The following is a 20,888-nucleotide window of genomic DNA, read 5'->3' on the forward strand; positions in this document are numbered from 1 at the left end:
ATTGCATTACAGAAAATAAAGAACTTTATCACAATATTCTAATTTTCTGAGACAGTCCTGTAAATGCATACAGATAGAGAGGGAGAAGAGAGAGGGAAGGGATGAGAGAGGAAGAGAAGGAGAGCAGGGGGCTGATTCAAGGCAAACCTGAGCCAGCCATAACTATAAGCTTTATCAAAAAGGAAAGTCTTTAGCCTACTCTTAAATATGGAGAGGGTGTCTGCCTCCCACGCAAACTGGAAGCTGGTTCCACTGGAGAGGAGCTTGATAGTTGAAGGCTCTGGCTCCCATTGTACTCTTAGAGACTCTAGGAACTACACGTAACCCTGCAGTCTGGGAGCGCAATGCTCTAGTTGGTCTGCGTCAAAGAATTTTCAAGGCAAAGATACTTTAAATCCACTGCAGCCCTGCACTTCGCCAGTGGAGGTCACTGTACCTGAAGCTTCGAGTAATGAACCCATTTTCGAAAATAATTGGCTGAAGTGGTTCAGTGCTTCACAAAAGCTTCATTAGCCCATCACTAGCCACAGGGTAGCCACGGTGTAGCCACGGAGTAGGCACGGAGTAGGACACAAACAGGCTGAGCAGGACACGAGCGGTCAGATAACAGACACATAACATGAACAATGATCCCGCAAAGAACACTGAGACAGACAGGGATATATACACAGAAACTAATGAGGGGAACGAGACACAGCTGGGGAGAACAGCACAATGACAGGAATTAAAACAAGACATGACACAAGGGGGAGTGAAACTTCAAAATAAAACAGGAAACCAAAGTGCAAGACTGTGACAGAGTGATCAGCACACAGGTGGTGAACAACGATCGTCACCGTACATCAGTGACGTGTGGTGAGGTTCATGGCTGGGGAGGCACTGAGTCAGATTTACAAATATATGAACCCAACTTCCTGGCTGCATGAGTACTGGTTATTTTTCATATCTCATATCAGCATTCTTTATACACACATAGGTAAGTAACATATTTGAACGTTACATTTATAGTGGCTCAGAGAGGTATTTGGTCTGCACCCTCCATAGCGTTTTTAGTCTGATGCTTTGTTTAAATTTAATACAGACTGCACTATTAACAAAAATATATTTTATTTTAGGTCAAAATTTATTTTTTTATTTAAATATTGGATTGTTTTCTCTTAGTCAGATCACATTTTCAATAAAATTGTGGTCTTACCTTTACTTGTAAAATCTTCCATTTTTGGCCGTCAGTCGGAGAAAGAAACTAAACTAAACGGTGTTACAGTGCACCTGACTCTGATGTTAGCTAGCAGTAGCTTGTTGGTGCTTCCATTTCTGCGTAAAAGAACAGCAGCAACACGAATCTGTGGGCTCACGTGCGCCCTACTGTCTGCCTCACCTGGTTTTTTTCACTGTGGTTTTATGTCACATCAGCAAGACTAAATATGTTACACACATACATTACATACATTAACTGGACTCTGGAAAGTCAGGAAGCATAATACAAGTGTATGTAAACATTACATTGGTGACATACAGAGAGATAGCAACAGGCATGCGCCAAATGCATGCGCTCAACCTAGTTTGCAAAGGATTGCGCAATCCGAGGGGAGGCTCAGCTCGTCGCTGCCTCAGCTCACATTTCTCCTGTATCAGAACAGAGAATACGCAAATTCAGGGATTTTGAATATAAAAATTATCAAAATTATTGGAATCATACAGAAAATGCGGTTATAGCACAGACCAGTGGACAAATATATATTTATATTTATTTTATTGTTATTAGTTTTTTTACTTTTCATGATGACGGGGGCTCTGCCTCCCCTGACCGCACGTCCCTGCCGTTCATCAGGTGGTGAACAACTATCCTTACCGTACATCCAGTCTTATACTTGTTTTAACATTTTACAAACACTGTCCATAAGACAGGGGTGTGAAACATACGGAACCGGCCCGTCAGAGGGTCCAATTTGGCCCGCGGGATGATTTTGCAAAGTGTAAAAATTACAGCGAAGACATTAACTTCAAATCTTCAATACAAGTAACTGCTATTTCAAATGTGTCCACTGGGGGTCGCACACAACACTGCCAAGCAAGCAAACTGTTCATGCTGGAGCTGGTGGGTTCTGTCAACATTACACTCGCAGCCTCATTACCCAAAATGTCTTTATCAAAAAGGAGAAAAGTGGACACGGAGTGTAGAGTTTTCCAAAAAAAATTGACCATTTCCTATTTATTCACAGAAGTGAGTGAGAAAGATGTGTGCTTGAGATCACTATGAGACTCATGGCGAAAAATACAACAGCTTGCAAGGAGATAAATGAATTGTTAGCGGGTCTGAAGAAACAGCAGTCTGTTGCTACCCATAGCCGAGATATCGGTGATGCAGCAGTGAAAGCTAGCTACCTTATTGCTAGCGAAATGGCATTAGCATCAAAGCCATACTGCAGTGTTTCGCTGGCCGTTCACGGTCAAGGCTTCTGATCTGCCCGTCGACATCCAACTTGAAGTAATCAACTTGCAGTGTGATTCAGATTTGAAGGACAAATTTGCCTCGGCGGGCTTGGACACCTTTTATCAGCATCTCTTGCCGGGGTACCCCAAATTGACAGCCCTCGCTGCAAAGGTTTTGTGCATGTTTGGGACTACCTACCTTTGTGAACAACTTTTCTCTGTAATGAGCATCAATAAAACAAAGCTGCGCTCTAGGCTCACAAACAAGCACTTAAATGACATCCTGAAATTGGCTGCTACTCAGGATTTGATGCCTGATATTACTATATACTTGTGATGCTAAAAGATGCCAAGTTTCAGGAGCAAACTAAACAGTGAGTAAGCCTACTTAATGTAAAATGCTGCTTCAGACACTTTTGCACGTTAGATATTTCTGTGAAAATGAATACTTACTGTGGAAATATTTAAAGACATTGAACAGTGTGAAATATAATGTCAGTCAGCAGCTGCAGTACAAAGAGACACAACCTTATGTATACATTATATACATTTACAAGGCAGGGGATAACTTAACCTTCTTCCTTAATAGTTGCAACTTTAATTTGTATTGTGTAGTGTGTCATGATTACTACACAGATGTGGAAATGCATGTAATTTTCAAATTATTTATATATCTTGACAAGTTGTTTGATCATAAAGTAAAATACTATATTGTTCCAGATACCTGTGACTAAATGGTTTGTGCCTGATACACTGTGATCTGTGAGTTGTAATGCAACTAAATGATAAACTGAGGCATACTATTGTTGAAATTGCACTTTTAGGTTGTTCATAATGTTTTGTAAAAAGATAGTTCATTAAATGTGAACATTTTCAGAATGAACTTGTACTTTTTTGCACTAAAACAAAGGGAAACATTTTGAGATCTTGTTACTTATAGGTTATTATGATATGATTTTACTAGTCCGGCCCACTTGATATCAAATTGGGCTGTATGTGGCCCCTGAACTAAAATGAGTTTGACACCCCTGGTGTAAGAGAACAGGTCGTCCACCTTATTGTACCCCATTGGTCACTAGGCAGGATGCGGATATACTCTTTCCATAGCTTACATGGCTTGATGCGAATATCAAAAATGCAAGATCCTTATTAAATATCGCTTTTCTAGTTTACAGTTTTTACAATTGCTAAAACACATTTCTTGAAACCTTCATCCATTTTCTCAAAACTTTAAACACTAAACAGAAACTCAAGCTACATTCACAAAACCACAGACTCTTCTGGCAAAAATCAAACAATGCTTTCAGATCATGCACTTTTCTTCAAAATAGAAAAAACCTACAGCACATTCATTAGACACTACATTAAACACATTAAAACACTGCAGCCAGTGCATGTAGTTTTGATTTAGTTTTATTGTAAATGACATTTTTGCAAAAGTACAATTATCCCAACTTATACAAATAACAAAGAAAACTTCATACGTAAATGAAAAGCACATTACAGGTAAATGAAAAGCACATTACAAAACCAACTGCAAAAAACGTCAACCTACGATTCATTCTGCCTCAGCAGCATCACACCTTTGTGCTGGGTCCGGCCAGAGGACTTCATCTACATCACACGCAATATTTTCTCTTGCTAAGCAACGGGGGAAAAACCCTCTGGCATGGCGGATCCAGGCTTGACAAGCATCCACGCCTATGTCACCACAGTCCATTCCATTGCCTGTAGGAGGTTTACCCTGGTACAGGGGTTCCGGTCACAGACCCTCCAGCTCCACGCAGAAAATAACTCCTCTATTGGGTTGAGGAATGGGCTGTATGGTGGAAGGTAAACATTTATGAAGCGCTGGTTGATGTTGAACCATTCACGGACTCCACGGTGAAAGCTGACATTGTCCCAAACAACAACATAAATAGGATGCCCGGCCTGATGAGGAACCTGCTGCTCACGATTAATCAGAAAATCCTGAAGACCACTCGGATATGTGAGAAGATGGTCGGTGTTGTAAGGCCCCAGTGGTTGCATGATGGTGGATTACCCCCCAATTACTTATGGCCGCACAAAGGGTGACATTGCCAACACGCTGACAGGGACTTCCACAATGGCCCATTGGACAATTATGTTCCTGCCTCTTCTTCTCCTCTTCGTCAGATTGAACCCTGCTTCATCTACAAAAATGTATTCATATGGCCTTTCCATAGAATCAAATTCAATCAATCTCTAACTCTACCTGTTTTCTTCTCTGAATGCCCTTATGATGGTGGCCGCAGAGAACCTATTCAAATTTCACCTGCTTCCCTCATTGTCAAGCCATGAACAAGAACATGGTCTATGACTGTTGCCGAATTGCATCTGAAATGCTGGTTCTGGTTCTTCCTCTGTCTGATATCTTCTTATTGGCCCATCACCTCTTACTCGTACTCTTCCTTCTCTTCCCTCTTCCTCTTCTTCCACCCTCTTTCTCCTCTGCCTCTCAAAAATGTTTTCATCCATGGTCAGTATTCACATGTGCACTCTGAACTTGCTTATATAGTGTTTTTGAATTTGTTGATCACAATTATTAGAAAACAAGTGTGAACAACAGTTTTGAGTCGTTGGTGTTTAAACGATGACAACTGTGTTGTAGTTGTGTTCACACTTTTGCTTGCCTTGTTTAGCATTTGCAACACATGTGCATCACAGTGGGAATTGTGTTTTATAGCAAAGGAGAATGTTGTTTAGATTTTTCAAATAGTGTCTAACTACTTGAACTTGTTAGGGTTTTGCTAAAAGAGTGGTTGATTCAACAAATGGGTTTAGGCAACTGATCAACAATCTACCGTAATTGATTCGATCAAGGAGGAGGAGAGGAGTAAAGGAATAGATGAGAAGAGGAGTAAAGGAGAATAAGAGTAGAGGAGAAGAGGAGTAAAGGAGAAGAAGAGTAGAGGAGTAGAGGAGTAGAAGAGTAGATGAGTGAGGAAACTGGCTGGCTAAGGCTAAACGTAAATACAGTAAGATTCTTATTCACGTCGGCGGCGATTGCGTCAATCGGAGTGTACTAAAGTAAATGTGGAGGCGGTGTGTACATTTGCCAAAACAATGTCGGACTCCGTAGTTTTCTCTGGTCCTCTGCCAAATCTTTTGAATGATGACATGTTAGCCGCATGTCATCATTCCGTCGCTGGCTCTCATGGTGGTGTCCAGATAATGATGTGGGCTTCGTAGACAATTGGTGGACTTTCTGGGGAAAACCTGGTCTGATTAGGAGTGACGGCATCCATCCTACTTTGGCTGGAGCAGATCTCATATCCAATAATATTACAATATTTATTAGTGGACCTAATCCATGACAACCCAGAGTTGAGACCAGGAAAAAAGTAGTTGAAGTCTTACACACGTCTCTGTGCTTCTTTCTGAGCAGTCACCCACTCAAATCCCCATAGTGACTGTGTCTGCCCCACGACCACTGAAATTAATCAAATCTACAGAAGAGGAGTTATACATGAAAACCTAATTAAATAAACACCACCGCTGCAAAAGTGCAACCTAAATCGAAAAATTAAATGTGGGCTCTTAAACATCAGATCTTTATCAACGAAAGCTGGATTGGTAAATAATTTAATATCCGATAATAAGATTGATTTATTTTGTCTCACTGAAACCTGGCTGAGACATGAAGAATATGTCAGTCTAAATGAATCCACTCCACGTGGTCATATTAATACTCACATTCCTCGAGGGTACTGGCTGAGGAGGTGGAGTTGCGGCCATATTTGACTCAAACCTCTTGATCAATCCTAAGCCTAAACTAAACTATAACTCTTTTGAAAGCCTTGTTCTTACGCTCTCAAACCCAACATGGAAAACAATAAAGCCAGTTTTATTTATTAGTGTGTATCGCCCCTCCTGGTCCGTATTCTGAATTTTTATCTGAATTCTCAGAATTTTTATCAAGTTTAGTCCCTTAAAACAGATAAAGTAATTATTGTAGGTGACTTTAATATTCATGTGGATGTTGATAGTGATAGCCTTAATAATGCATTTATCTCAATATTAAATTCAATTGGGTTCAGTCAAAATGTACATGAACCAACTCACTGTTTAAACCACACTCTGGACCTTGTTCTGGGATATGGTGTTGAAATTGAAAGTTTATCAGTGTGTCCACATAATCCTCTTTATCAGACCATTTTTTATAACTTTTGAAGTTGTTACTGGACTACAAGCCAGTAGGCAAAATATACTACGCTCAATGTTTATCTGAAAGTGCTGTGACTAAATTTAAGGAAGTGTTTCCATCAGCACTTAATTCATTACCAGGACTCAATATCAATATAATGGAGGACTCCAATGCTAACTTTAGTCCCTCCCAAATGAATCATCTTGTTAATAGCGCTGCAGCCTCACTGCGAATAACACTCGACTCTGTCGCTCCTCTAAAGAAGAAGATCATAAAACAGAAAAAGAAAGCTCCATGGCTTAATTTACAAATCCGCAAACTAAAACAAAAGTCGAGAAATCTTGAAAGTAAATGGCATTCCACTAAATTGGAAGAATCTCATTTAGTCTGGTTAGATCATCTTAAAACGTATAAGAAGGCTCTCCGTAATGCCAGAGCAGCTTATTACTCTTCCTTAATAGAAGAAAATAGAACAACCCCAGGTTTCTTTTCAGCACTGTAGCCAGGCTGACAGAGAGCCACAGCTCTACAGAGCCTTCTATTCCTATATCTCTAAGTAGTGACGACTTCATGAGCTTCTTTAACGATAAAATTATAATTATTAGATACAAAATTAATCTCCTCCTGACCTCAATTGGTAATGACTTAACTTCAACCAATTTTAAAAACATCTGTAACTCCTGAAATATATCTAGACTGTTTTACTCCAATCAACCTTAACCAACTAACTTCAACAATCTCATCGTCTAAGCCATCAACCTGTCTTTTAGACCCGATTCCAACTAAACTGTTTAAAGAAGTTTTACCCTTAATTAACACCTCGTTATTAAATATGATCAACCTGTCTCTATTATCTGGCTACATACAACAATCCTTTAAAGTAGCTGTAATAAAACCACTTCTTAAAAAGCCTAGTCTTGATCCAGAGGTTTTAGCCAACTATAGGCCGATATCTAACCTACCTTTTCTCGCTAAGATCCCTCCCACTCTTTTTCTCCCTCTCTATCTGTATGCATTTATGTAAATGTATGTTACTAACTCATCATCCGGGGTATCATCCCCGGAGTTTCTGTGTCTCATGTGGCAGGTTGCCACTGATAAAGTTTATGTCAGGATCAGGAATCGTGGCTGCGCCTGCTGCCCTGGTCCTGCTGGACACCGGGAACCTTTTGACATCACCTGTTCAAATTGGCCTACTCTCTGTAGTCTCCATCATCCTGTGTCCTCCCCCTCTTCTCTTTCTTTCTTTCTTCATGTGTCTCCACCTTATCTCTGGTTTTGTTTGTCTTATCTCCCTTCCAATGTCCCTCTTTTTTTATCTCTTGTATTTTATTTGGTGTCCTTGGGTGTCTTGAAAGGCGCCTCCAAATAAAATGTATTATTATTATTATTATAGTCCCAATGTCTTTATATCTGTAGAATATGTGAGGTATGATGATATGAAACAGTCTAGTATATTAATATATAGGCCATTAGGCCATTATCAAATGCAAACTCAATCTAGAAAGATAGGGCTGGCAGATGCAGCTCCGCAAGCAAACCATTTTCTATGTGTCATTCCCTGCCACCGTCATGTCCCAAGACTGGTTCATGGCCATTTGATCTAATCTTCATATGAGTGACCCAGAGAAAAATTAGGAAAATGATCAGAAAAAGGGCACTGAGGATAATGACCACCTCCACCGGGTCAGACCTCTCATGGAAATGATTTGCATGAACTGCAAGGCCATCTACCACCCAAGACAGCCCCTTGCAGTTGACCAGAGGATGGTTGGTACTAAGGCCAGGCTCAGCATCAAGCAGTACATGAAGGCCAAGCCAACAAATTGGGGACTGAAGTTTGTTGTGCTTGCTGACATGAATGGCTACACCATCGACTTCAAGCTCTAAACTCTGCAAGAGTGTGTGGAAAGGACTCAGCCTTTGTATATGGGTTGCCCGCGCTACCGGGTGAGCTACTGGGGCACCCTGGTTAGATAATCTTAAAACGTATAAGAAGCCTCTCCGTAATGCTAGAGCAGCTTATTACTCTTCATTAATAGAAGAAAATAAGAACAACCCCAGATTTATTTTCAGCACTGTAGCCAGGCTGACAGAGAGCCACAGCTCTACTGAGCCTTCTATTCCTATATCGCTCACCAGTGACAACTTCATGAGCTTCTTTAATGATAAAATTATAATTATTAGAGACAAAATTAATCTCCTCCTGACCTCAATTGGTAATGACTTAACTTCAACCTGTAACAACTGTAACTCCTGAAATATATCTAGACTGTTTTACTCCAATCAACCTTAACCAACTAACTTCAACAATCTCATCATCTAAGCCATCAACCTGTCTTTTAGATCCGATTCCAACTAAACTGTTCAAAGAAGTTTAACCCTTAATTAACACTTTGTTATTAAATATGATCAACCTGTCTATATTATCTGGCTACATACCACAATCCTTTAAAGTAGCTGTAATAAAACCACTTCTTAAAAAACCCCATTTATCTGAGCGATCTCAGTTTGTACGTGTTAACAATAAATCTGAACGATCTCAGTTTGTACGTATTAACGATAAATCCTCCATGACAGCCAAAGTCAGTCTTGGAGTCCCGTGAGGTTCTGTACTTGGACCTATTTTATTCACCTTATATATGCTTCCTTTGGGCAATATTATAAGGAACCACTCTATAAACTTTCATTGTTATGCGGATGAAACCCAATTATATCTATCAATTAAACCAGATGAAACCAATCAATTAGCTAAACTTCAAGTATGCCTTAAGGACATAAAAACTTGGATGTTCTGCAACCTTTTGATGTTAAATACAGACAAAACTGAAGTTATTAGTCCTTGGCCCAAACGCCTTCAAAATACATTTCTAATGACTAGGTAAGCTCTGGATGGCATAATTTGGCCCTCCACTCTAAAGGAATATTGGCATTATTTTGATCAGGAGGATGTTGTCTTTTAACTCCCACATAAAACCAAGTGCCAAGGACTTGCCTTCTTTCATCTACGTAACATTGCAAAATAGAGCACATCTCAAAACAATGCAGAAAAACTAGTCCATGCATTTGTTACTTACTGGTTTACTGCAACTCAATTATTATCAGGTTGCCAAAAATAAGCTTATGATCCAAAATGCTGCGCACGTGTATTGACAAGAACTAGGAAACAGGATCATATTACTCATGTATTAGCTGATCTGCACTGGCTCCCAGTAAAATACAGAATACAATTCAAAATCCTTCTCCTGAATTACAAAGCAATTAATGGTCAGGCTCCAGCATATCTTAAAGATTTCATAGTACCTTATAAACCAACTAGAGCAGGTTCTTCAACGTTTTTCGGGCCAAGGACCCCCAAACTGGTGTAGCGTGGTGTAGGGACCCCCTACTGTATATATTGTATAGAAGAGGCTTGAAGAGGTCCGTGCGATGGGGGGTGCGTGGCAGATATTTCTTTTAGTTCACCCCTCTCCTTTCCTCCACTCTGCCTCTGACTGTAGGTGTGTGTCGCCGCCCTTCGCGAAGTACAACGGAGGAGGGAATGAGTTTTTAAAAATGTTTTAATTGCTTTATCTACAAACAATTTTGCGACACCCCTGCAGTACCCAGTCCGTGGACCCCCTGTTGAAGACCTATGAGCTAGAGCATTGCGCTCCCAGAATGCAGGGTTACTTTAGTTCCTAGAGACTCTAAAAGTACAATGGGAGCAAGAGCCTTCAGCTATCTAGCTCCTCTCCTGTGGAACCAGCTTCCAGTTTGTGTTCGGAGGCAGACACCCTCTCCACATTTAAGAGCAGGCTAAAGACTTTCCTTTTTGATAAAGCTTATAGTTAGGAATGGCTCAGGCTTGCCTGGGACCAGCCCCTAGTTATGCTGCTATAGGCTTAGAACTGCCGGGGGACAACCTCTCTGCTCTCCTCCTTCTCTTCCTCTCTCCTTCCCTCCCTCTCCCCTCTTATCCCTCTCTATCTGTATGCATTTATTATTATGTCACCATTGTTATTTGACACTTATGCGTGAATGCATTTTGTAGGTTAATGGCAATTATCCACTTCTTAAAATGACAGAAGCATTGTTCTTGATGTTGCTAGCTGCTGAGGTCACTGCAATCAACTTGGTCCATTGAAGCAGGTTGTTGAGTGTCGTGAAATTATAGGTCTATATGACATTGTAGTAAAATTTAACAATATTCATCAACTCAAAATTAGGTAATTTGCATAAGTTTAAACAATATAGTAAGTATTTTGTGTTTCTTTCAGGTGACCATCGAGGTTGTAGGTGACACACAGACTGACACAGAGTTGGAGATGGACCTGGTCAAGGAGGGTCAGCGCAACAACTGGTCAGTGTCATCCTCAGAATGGGCCAACAGCCACAAGAAGCTGTTCTGGCCACTGTTCTGGAAGTACCCAGAGCAGGTGGAGAACAGGCCGGAAAGAGCCAGTTTGGATGAACAATCTGAAGACTACAACTATGACCCAGAGGAGCCCGTTTTGAGTGGAGTGGGGGGAGACTGGGGTGGTCACTGGAACAAAGACCTGGGATGCAAAAGATAAATACGGTAAGAATGATTTTTGAAAGCAAAACAGTACAGCTTTGATTAACACAATATGAGGAGGGATTAAAGGAATTTAAATCTCTATCACAATAAATTGTGAGGAGGCAGTGAGGATGTCAAAATCCACAAATTTGACCCACCTTATTATTTAGCAAAGAGCAGAGTAGAAACCATTCAGGTTGCCACTTCTCCTTCTTAGCCTATGCTTTCACCCAGTTAAAATGACAAACGTCAACATCAGTTGTCACTGAATTAATGTTAATTCCTTGAGTACCTTGATGACAGGCCAGAATATAACTGAATTTTTAAAATGCTCCGTGCAAGCAAGAACCTCCACACTGTAACAATCAAGCAATGTATATATATATACAGTATATATACAATTTATAGAGCCCAATATCACCAATTACACATTTGTCTCTGCAGACTGTACAGCATACGACACCCTCTGTCCTTTGACCCATTAACAAACTGCTAAAACCGCTGGTCGAGTGGGCTTCCCATATACTAAAGGCTGAGTCCTTACTTCTCACGTTCAAATCCAAACCGTGGCGCTTTGTTGCATGTCTTGCCCTCTCTCTCCCCCTTTCCTGTCTCTCTGACCGTAGAGAGAAAAGGTTTCTTAGTGACGTTTTTTCCAACTGTAGAATGTTGTGCTTGTATAGAAACATCTGAGTGAGAAGGCTAGCACTCTGTCGTGAACACTCTGTCCAGTGTCTTGGGGAGTTCTACTGCATATGTGAAGAAGTAGTACCCATTAGTGTCTCAAGTGTGAAGACAGAAGAAGGGATCTTACATCTCTCTTCGGCAGCACCCCCCTCACAGAGCTCCGACTGATTGGAAATTGACTCGCGGGCTGCACAAAGTGAGGGCGCAGGGCGCATACCCATCCCTGCTCTAAAATATGGCATTATGCCCTTCATTATTATTTATGAAAACATAACTTCTAGCTAATCAGTTTTTAAAACCACGCTAGAGTTGGAGCCCTTCAATGTTCTACTGTTACAGAATTTCTATTATTACTGCATCAAAATCTTTAATGTGTACCACTCCAAGAAACTCTGTTCTGTCTGATTGACAGAGGGGTTTTATGTTTGGACTGTGTGCGTAGGTGTGGCTGTGCTAACCGTCTGACTTGAATCTTGTAGTCTGTTGACACACAAACACACACATTTTCATGTGTTCACCCTCCAACTGACTTTTCACTCTGATACACAAATGCTAGCTGGTCGTACTTCCTGCTGATCATTAGTGTGTTTATGACTTTCCCCAGTAGTGTGTAATCTTTATTTGGTCACATTGCATGGCCACACAGGTAATGACCTTCTGTGTGGAAACAGGTCTGAGGGGAATAGTTTCAGATCTCTGACGTTGTCTGAAACTTACTGGCTTGTTTTTTGCAGCCCAAAGATCAGGTTGGTAGCCTATCACCGACCATTTTACTCTTTTCTTTTTTTCTTTTTGCAGGGCATTGATGCATTGCATTGATGCATTGCATATACTATAACAATGGTATTTTAAGCTCCTTATTGCAGAAAGAAAGAAAAGGAAGTAAAAAGGAAGTTTGCATTCAGGTCCACTTGTTGATAAAATGTTGGAGAATGAATAGCGTCACTCACTGTAGGAAGAGAGTCTTTTGAAGTTCTCCCCCTCTCTCCCCTGCTACAAGCGCTGTTTAAACACGGATGAGCATGTCTCAGAGGTCCCAGGCTGTTGTCACCCGGACCTTATCGGTCTCTCTTAATTACATAACGCACAAACATCAGCTGGCTGAGGAATTCACAGCCTAACTTCAAAGCCCGCTCTCAATATATTACTCCATAGTTTTGCTGTTGTCCTCTGTGTGCTGTCTTTCCTTCATCCATCTTTTCTCTCTGTGTTTTTCAGAATACGAGGAGTGGAGTGACTGGGCTCCCTGCAGCGTCACCTGTGGACACGGCACCCAGAAACGCACCCGGTCCTGTGCCTACGCATGCACAGCGACCGAGTCACGCACGTGTGACCTGGAGAACTGTGCCAGTAAGACGTACTCTGTGATCTGCAACTTAATTATTAAGTACTTTGTAATGATGGCATTTAATAGCAAAAGTAACATAACAAATGTTTTAAACTTAGTCATCAATGATAAATCATCCGTGTGGCCATCATAGTCCGTGTCACGTAAATGTTGCTCTCTTCCCATGTTCAGAAAATCACTGAATAGGTGCTTGAATGTCAACAATGATCTCGGATGATTAGAACCACGTTCGTTGCCCGCCTGTGTTTTCGACCATGTCCGGCCCTTACAGCGTCGTCAAACTTTGAGAAATCACACAGTTGTCTGGAGTTACTGGTACTTGATCAAAACTGGTATCTATGTCGAGCAAAACCAATGAGTCTTTCACAGCAGACAGGCGGGCCTCTAACTGAATAATTAGGGAACAATCATCTGCCTTCGAAGGAATCATCAGCGTGAATAATAAAGAAAGGATTTGGCCAAGAGGTGAAATACAAAGAGAGAAGAGCAGAGGGCCAAGAACCGAGGGACTCCATATTACACGTCAGAAAAAAGTAAATGTCGTATTAATATAAGAAGCAAACTGTTCTTTAAGTTAAATAAGACTTTTAGAGCCAGGCAAGAGCTAAATAGTTCTAGGAGTATGCAGTCAATGAATAAGAATGTTGCTAACTAGTAAACATGAAAGTAAACAGTTAAATACAATATTCAAACAATAATCAGCTTTGCAAAGGTTTATGAGGAAGGGAATTCAACACATGTGTTGGACCTCAAAGATACACAGGATGGGATTCAGAGAGAAATGTTGAATGTAACTTCGACACACAACTTTATTACATAATTGTAATTTTTCTGTACAGTTTGAAAACTCCTAATGGAGGCCCACCTGATTTTGCAAGTTTATCAGTTTTATAAAAGAAAGTTGAGCCAGTTTCAACTTCCTGCATTTTTTCACACAGAGACAGTCTCTCTGAATACCACACCAGCATCTCTACATTGTTTTACAACTTTGATAACCACAATGAAACACTAAAATGACAGAAACACGGTTGGATCTGTCCTTCATCTTGAGAATCAGGTGTCCACAATCTTTTTAAAGCACAGACTAAAACCAAACCTAAAAAACAGACACACACAGTGTTTCATAGTAGTTTTAGTATTTCTATTTCGTTCCTTAAAACAAGTTGGACCTCGCTCACAGCGAGGTTGGGTGAAGAGCCTTGTGGTGAAGACAGCGAGTTAGCTTTGTTGCTACGGTTACCTCCCCTGCAGCCTGTGCCGCTTCATACAGCTGTCATCTCATTGGTTGTGCTTTGAAAGGTCAGTGGCAATCAAGGTCAAAGTTGAAGTAATTTGAACTGTGAGCGCAGTGCTCGGTGGCTCCCGACTCACAACGGATCATGTGAAGCTTTAATGTGTAGATATAATAAGTATGTGTGCATATGTTTGACCAGATACAATTAAAGGTTTTTCTCATCCTCTGTAATGCAGACGCTGCCATTTCAGTGACCGAGCTCACACCCATCCAGACGACCAACAGCACAGACACCAGTACGTATGGAGAGCGGGGGTGTGCTGAGTCTACCATAGTCAACAGGTTACACTCCATGTCTTCATGGTTGTCGGCATGTTTATGAAACATTATGTTCCATTCAGTGGTGGCTAGCAAAATCTGGTTTTGATATTCAGAAATCTCCCAGCTGAGTCTGTCAAAGACACGATGAAACCCCGAAGTTGCTTTTTAGTTCAGCTCCCCTGCTGCTACGCACCAGCCAGAGCACATGATAGTTCTTTTCACTCTGCAAACATTACTAAGGATCCAGCAGCACAGGAGAACATGATCCAGTGTCTGACATTTTCCCTCTCAACCCCACATCCACTATAGGAAGCAATATAGAATATAGCTTCTATTTCATCCTTACTTAACACTGAATATGTTCCGTCTCACGCATGCGCAGGTCAAATATTTATATCAACAAAGTCCTCGTATGACCCCGGTCATGTATAACAGTGGTCCCCAACCACTGGGTCATTTGGTACCGGGCCGCACAGAAAGATTGAATAAAAAAATACTTTATTTTAAAAAATCACCGGATACATCTAACCGTGTGCATCTATGTCTCTTGACACATGTCAAGACGTTCGTCTCTCAGTCAAGTGATACTTTACTTCAAAAAAATTAAGCCCACAAGCAACAATGAGTGGAAAACAAACGAGCTTTTTTGGAAAAGGGAAAGACCCAATGAGGAGGCATTTAAAAGACCATATCAGGAGTCCTACTTCAAATAATGTGTTTGTCGCTACAGGTGATTCTCATGTGCCGCTCTGCATAATATACAGGCTCGCAAATGAAGTAACGAAGCCTTCAAAACGGCTTCGCCGGCACCCAGCATTGAAAGTCAAGCCCTTGTATGTTTTTTGAAAGAAAAAAACATAAACAATTACTGATGGCTACCACATCAACAAATGCGAGTGCACTGAGAGCGTCATACTTAGTGACTAACCGTATTGCTAAGGCGGTACACCCTAATGGCTGCTATTTCCTCGCAACATACTAAAGTTGACAATAACACAGTGGGGAGCCACAGGCTGGTATTCCTCTTCTTAAGGGAGCTCTGAGGTTGCGCCCCCAGAGGGCCTTCAAGGCCCTACAGGGGACTTGCCCCTGGTTTTGGACGCCCTATGCTTGCCTCCCTTTGGAACAGGCAGAGCTGAGGTAGCTGTCGGCCAAGACTGCTTTTCTCCTTAACATCATTCCAGCAAAGTATGTAGGGGAGCTACCAACCTTGTCTGTGAACAATTCATGTTTAAATTGGAATTCTGAGGGCTGTGGCCAAATACAGCGTTCCTTCCTAAGGTGTTGGCACGCTCACATCTGAATCGGCCTATCCAGTTGGCACAGTTTGTCCCCGTAGGAGACAGGGAGGAAAATGTCAAGACTCTTGTGCCCGGTGCGAGCCCCTCAGAGCTTATATCAGGAATACTGCATATGTATACCGCATGCATAAGACAGTCAGAACAACTCTTTATCTGTTACGGTGGTACTAAGAAAGGCTACACTCTCTCGAAGCAGAGCCTGTACCACTGGATTGTGGATGTAATTTCCCATGTATACAGGGCGAATGACCATTCTCTTCCACCCAGTGTAAAGTGCCACTCCACCAGGAGTGTCTCCACATCATGGGCAACCCTGAGAGGTGTGAACCTTGGAGGACATATGTGCTGCGGCCACATGGGCATCACCAAGCACATTCTCCAGGTTTTACAGGGTCAGTGTAGCCACCCCTTATCCGTTAGGTGTGGTTCTTCTGCAGAGTTCCTCAGCCCCACCTTATGAGGTAGGTAGTATTCGGGATTCCTCGCAACTCTGTTGTATAAAGTCATCCAGTGTTAAGCACTGCCTCTGGCGCTCAGTAAGGATGAAATAGAACGAAAGTTACGTCTGTAACTACGGTTCTATGAATCCTGGATGACCGCCAGAGTTCTTAGTCTCTCGGAATCTCGTGATTTCTCGAGAAGATTTGTAGGACTGATCTCGTCGATGACACCGGATCTTATACATGACCGGGGTCATCCGAGGTCACACGTGACTTTGTTGATATAAATATTCGACCTGCGCATGCGCGAGACGGAACGTATTCAGTGTTAAGAACTGCCTCTGGCGGTCATCCAGGATTCATAGAACCGTAGTTACATACGTAACTTCGTTTTAACTTGACCAATGCCAAAAACCTTTTTATTCTTGTTTTTCTTCAAAGCCCTTTTTTTTGAATAACTGCTTAATGTTTTAGAACTGGGCTGTGGGTTTCAAAAAACTTTTATCAAACTGGCACTCTTAATTTGGTCTTTTTGGACTGTAAATGTAAAACTCTTATAGCAGAGTGATAGTGAGAACTGACCTGCATGAATATTACTGAAGGGCACCAGCAGTCGGATGGAAGACAAGCAGCTGCTGAAGCATGAATGTAGCAGCGGGTGTCAATCAGCAAATTAATGATGAATTAATGCCATGCCCCATTCCCTGCCAGTCCGCACCCTGAGGGGACACAGTGGCCTTTGCTCCAATGCAGAAAGAGGACAGGACGGACATTTTGGATCTTATTGAGCTTACTTTCTCTCTATTTCCCCAATCAGTGAATTTAAAGCAGCTCTAACATACCCAGGCCTGTGACTCAAGCCATACAACATATGATCAGGTGTAGGATGAAGACTTAGACAAAGCTGTGTTTATGCTATGTACAGTACATACATATAATTCTATTCATCAAAATGGATTTATTAATTCTGGTGTCCCTTTAGTGCAGGGGTCAGAAACCTTTTTGACTGGGAGAGCCATAAAAGCCAAATATTAGTAAATGTATTTCCTTGTGAGCCATACTGTCTGAGTTCCGTGCGAAACAGAGCTCAGATTGGTCTGCGAGCCATATGGCGTTATCGAAAGAGCCATAGGTTCCCAACCCCTGCTTTAGTGCATTGTCTATATTTCCTGACGTGTACCACTTCACTATTTCAATATTTCACATCCTCTGCCCCTTCATAAATGAGGTAATTACAGTCATTTTATTACATCTAGCTGCAACCTTTTGTTTTTTTTTATCTGAACAAATCCAGAAACTTTTTAGCTGCAGGAATACACTCAGAAACTAAACTGCCGCTAAAGCCATACTCCACTACCTCAACGCACGCACGCACATGCACAGCCCTCTCAGGTATCTCACATCAACAAGGAGCACAATAGAAACAAGTCCTGTGTTGTCCTTGATGTTCCTTGAACTGTGCATGTACATTGCTGTTGCAATCAACTGTGTGACAAGTGGCAATGAATGGTCAAATAACGAAAAACAAAACTAGAAACTGAAAGTTACTTTTGCGCATTCTTTTTTGTGTTGCTATTAAGCTAATTCAAATTAGAGTTCCTGAAATTATTCCTGTAGACCTGGAAAAGTTCCTGCAGGGGAAATGGGTTATTGGGTTACTGTTTTTGTCATCCCCTTGTTGGGTTCCAGTTGCAATTATCTGAATTAGATTTCACTTTGTACCATTTTAAACTGAAATGATATGCGATGCACTTCATAACTTGCTATATGAATATGATCTTTTATCGAAACAAGTCTTTCTATATCTAACTGGTTACTGTATTTCAATGAATTGAAAAGTGTTAAGACTCTCTTTGATCAATTCAAACCTTTTTCCAATCATCCAACCCCCCCAACCTAGACGTAGACAGCTGTGAGAAGTGGCTAAGCTGCAAGAATGACTTCCTCCAGAACTACCTGCACCAAGTGCTGACAGAGCTCCCCAGCTGCCCATGCTCCTACCCCTCTGAGGCTGTTTACAGTGCACTCAACATCCAGGATGGCAAACTTTGCAAGACCTATCGCTGGAGGGACGCGAGCGGACCCAAAGAGCGCCTGGACATCTACAAACCTTCCGCCAGATTCTGCATCCCGCTCAATGCTGTCGTATGACAGCACAACGTTGGCAGCACAGCACTGCTGCTACGATGATCAGATGAGACTTCTAACGCGAGGGAAAGGAGCAGGAGCACCAAATTTGATCAGTACAGAGTTCTCACCAGAGCTGCATTACAAAGTGGATGTCCTGCCCTGGATCCTGTGCAAGGGAGACTGGAGTCGGTTTCACTCAGTAAGACCGCCCAACAATGGGCTGGACTGTGTGGATAACCCCCCTGAACAAGCGTTTCAGATGGAACTTAAAGAGGCCAGGGAGTACTGACTGTGTGGGGTTGTGGAGTCACAACAAGAAGGGATGATAACATAGAGACATCAATGGTAGCTTGTCATTCAAATCCCCATTTCTCTTGTTTATCGTCTCCAATCTGCACAAGCACAGAAAAACTGAACTACAATGTTAATGCAGCGTTTCTGTGGTCATGCAGGAAACTCCTGCCAGCTGAAGTACTGTGGTGCAGTTGCAAGCTTTGTTGTTGAAATCTCATGGCCTCCTGCATCAACTGACACTTGGCTGGTTATCTTTGAATGATGTGAAAATATGAATGGAGAAACATGTACAATCATTTTATACTCATATGTAGACTGTCTGTTCACAGAAACTATAATGAAATAACAATGAAAATCAGTACTGAAGTGTTGTAAAGCATGTTTCTATTGCAGGGGTCGGAACCTTTTGGCATGGAGAACCATAAAAGGCCAAATATTTTTAAATGTATTTCCTTGAGAGCCATATATTTAATAAAATTGAGTTTTAAGTACAACACGTCTCCGAGTGCTAAAAGTACTATCAGTGTTAACCCCCCCCCAATGGAACCCCGCTTTTCTGTGTCTAATGCACGGGTGTCAATTATATCCGGGCGTGAGAAAATATCATATGTCTATCATAACTGGCCCGCTGGTTTTGGTAATTAAATCAATGCATGGCACAACCATGGGAAAATATATATTCGAGGAAGTATCTCAATGTGTGAGAAATGAAACTGTCCCGGGACACACTGACAGGTCCGACAACAGACGGAGCCTACGATGTGATGAGAAGAGCACTAGGAAGCTCTGGAGATGGAACATGTAATAAGCACCGTAACACAGACAAGAAGCTTTGTAAGAGTCAATGTAAGTCTTTTCCTGAGGAGATATATTCTGAACATGGCGGTGCGATGGCTCAGTCGAGGGAAAGTGCTGAATACATTTTTCGAGTTGCGAGAGAAAATCTGCCAGTTTTTGGAAGCAAAGGGAAACACACCACAGATCTCTGGGACGAAAAGTGGCAATGTGAGCTGGACTGTTTGTGCGACATAACGAAGCATCTCACTGTTAAACCTCCAGCTTCAGGGCCGTGTGATCACGGACATGTATGATGCAGTGACAGCTTTCCAAGCCAAGCTGCTTGTGGGAGACTCTGATGCAGAAGGAAACTTTGGTCACTACGTGTTCCAAACACTGACAAACCATCTCCACCGCTGTGTTCCCGACTGCGCATGAACTGCTCAGCAATCCGTTTGCAGTTGACGTGGAAACAGCACATGTGAACATCCAGTGTTATGACACACTCAAGGCAAAGTGTGACTCTGTGGGCGTTTCTAAGCTTCACCATCGAAACGATGCCTTAATGTTGGCCCTCTCTGTGATTGAGTTTGACACCTCTGGTCTACTGCTTGCTTTGCGCAGTTTCTCCTCTGCTGTTTCGCGAAGGGCAGGGCTCCGCCACACACACACACACACACGCACACACACACACACATATACACGTGCGCACACAGTTACAGTCAGAGACTGAGCGGAGGAAAGGAGGGGGGAGAACTAAAACTAAATCCGCTGCTAAATGTTTTACTTTAAATGACACAATATAATTACATATTACTTGTTAATCATGTTAAAAAACGTCAGCTCAAAATTGTCTGCGACCATATCTCGTCATCAAAGAGCCATATATGGCTCTCGACCCTGTTCTATTGGGACACTTCAGCTGTATGTTACTGCTACTCTGTTGGGATGTGCTGAGCTGTGCTGAATGTCTCAGGTGAGTTTGTACAGTCTCTGTGTGAGTGTGTATAGAGGATGAACTTATTTATTGGCCCCTGAACTATTTTAATCTGATCTAGTGTATCTTGCTATTTACATTTATTTGAGTTGCCTTGTAATATGTATTAATTCTCTTTTCTGTTTGTTTTCTATTCAAAACGTTTTTCACCTAAATACCTTGTCTGACTTTTGCTGAAATTGCAAAAAATAAAAGAAGGAAAAAAGGAAAAGAGCAGT

At 41.7% G+C, this 20,888-nt stretch overlaps 1 pseudogene; it reads left to right on the top strand.

Annotated features, from left to right (window-relative positions):
• The first annotated feature begins 8,530 nt into the window (after positions 1-8,530).
• Positions 8,531-19,011, top strand: LOC115027764 (isthmin-2-like; annotated as a pseudogene).
• The last annotated feature ends 1,877 nt before the right edge of the window (positions 19,012-20,888 follow it).

Source organism: Cottoperca gobio, chromosome 22 (genome assembly GCF_900634415.1).
Source record: "Cottoperca gobio chromosome 22, fCotGob3.1, whole genome shotgun sequence".
In the NCBI taxonomy this organism is placed as follows: Eukaryota; Metazoa; Chordata; class Actinopteri; order Perciformes; family Bovichtidae; genus Cottoperca; species Cottoperca gobio.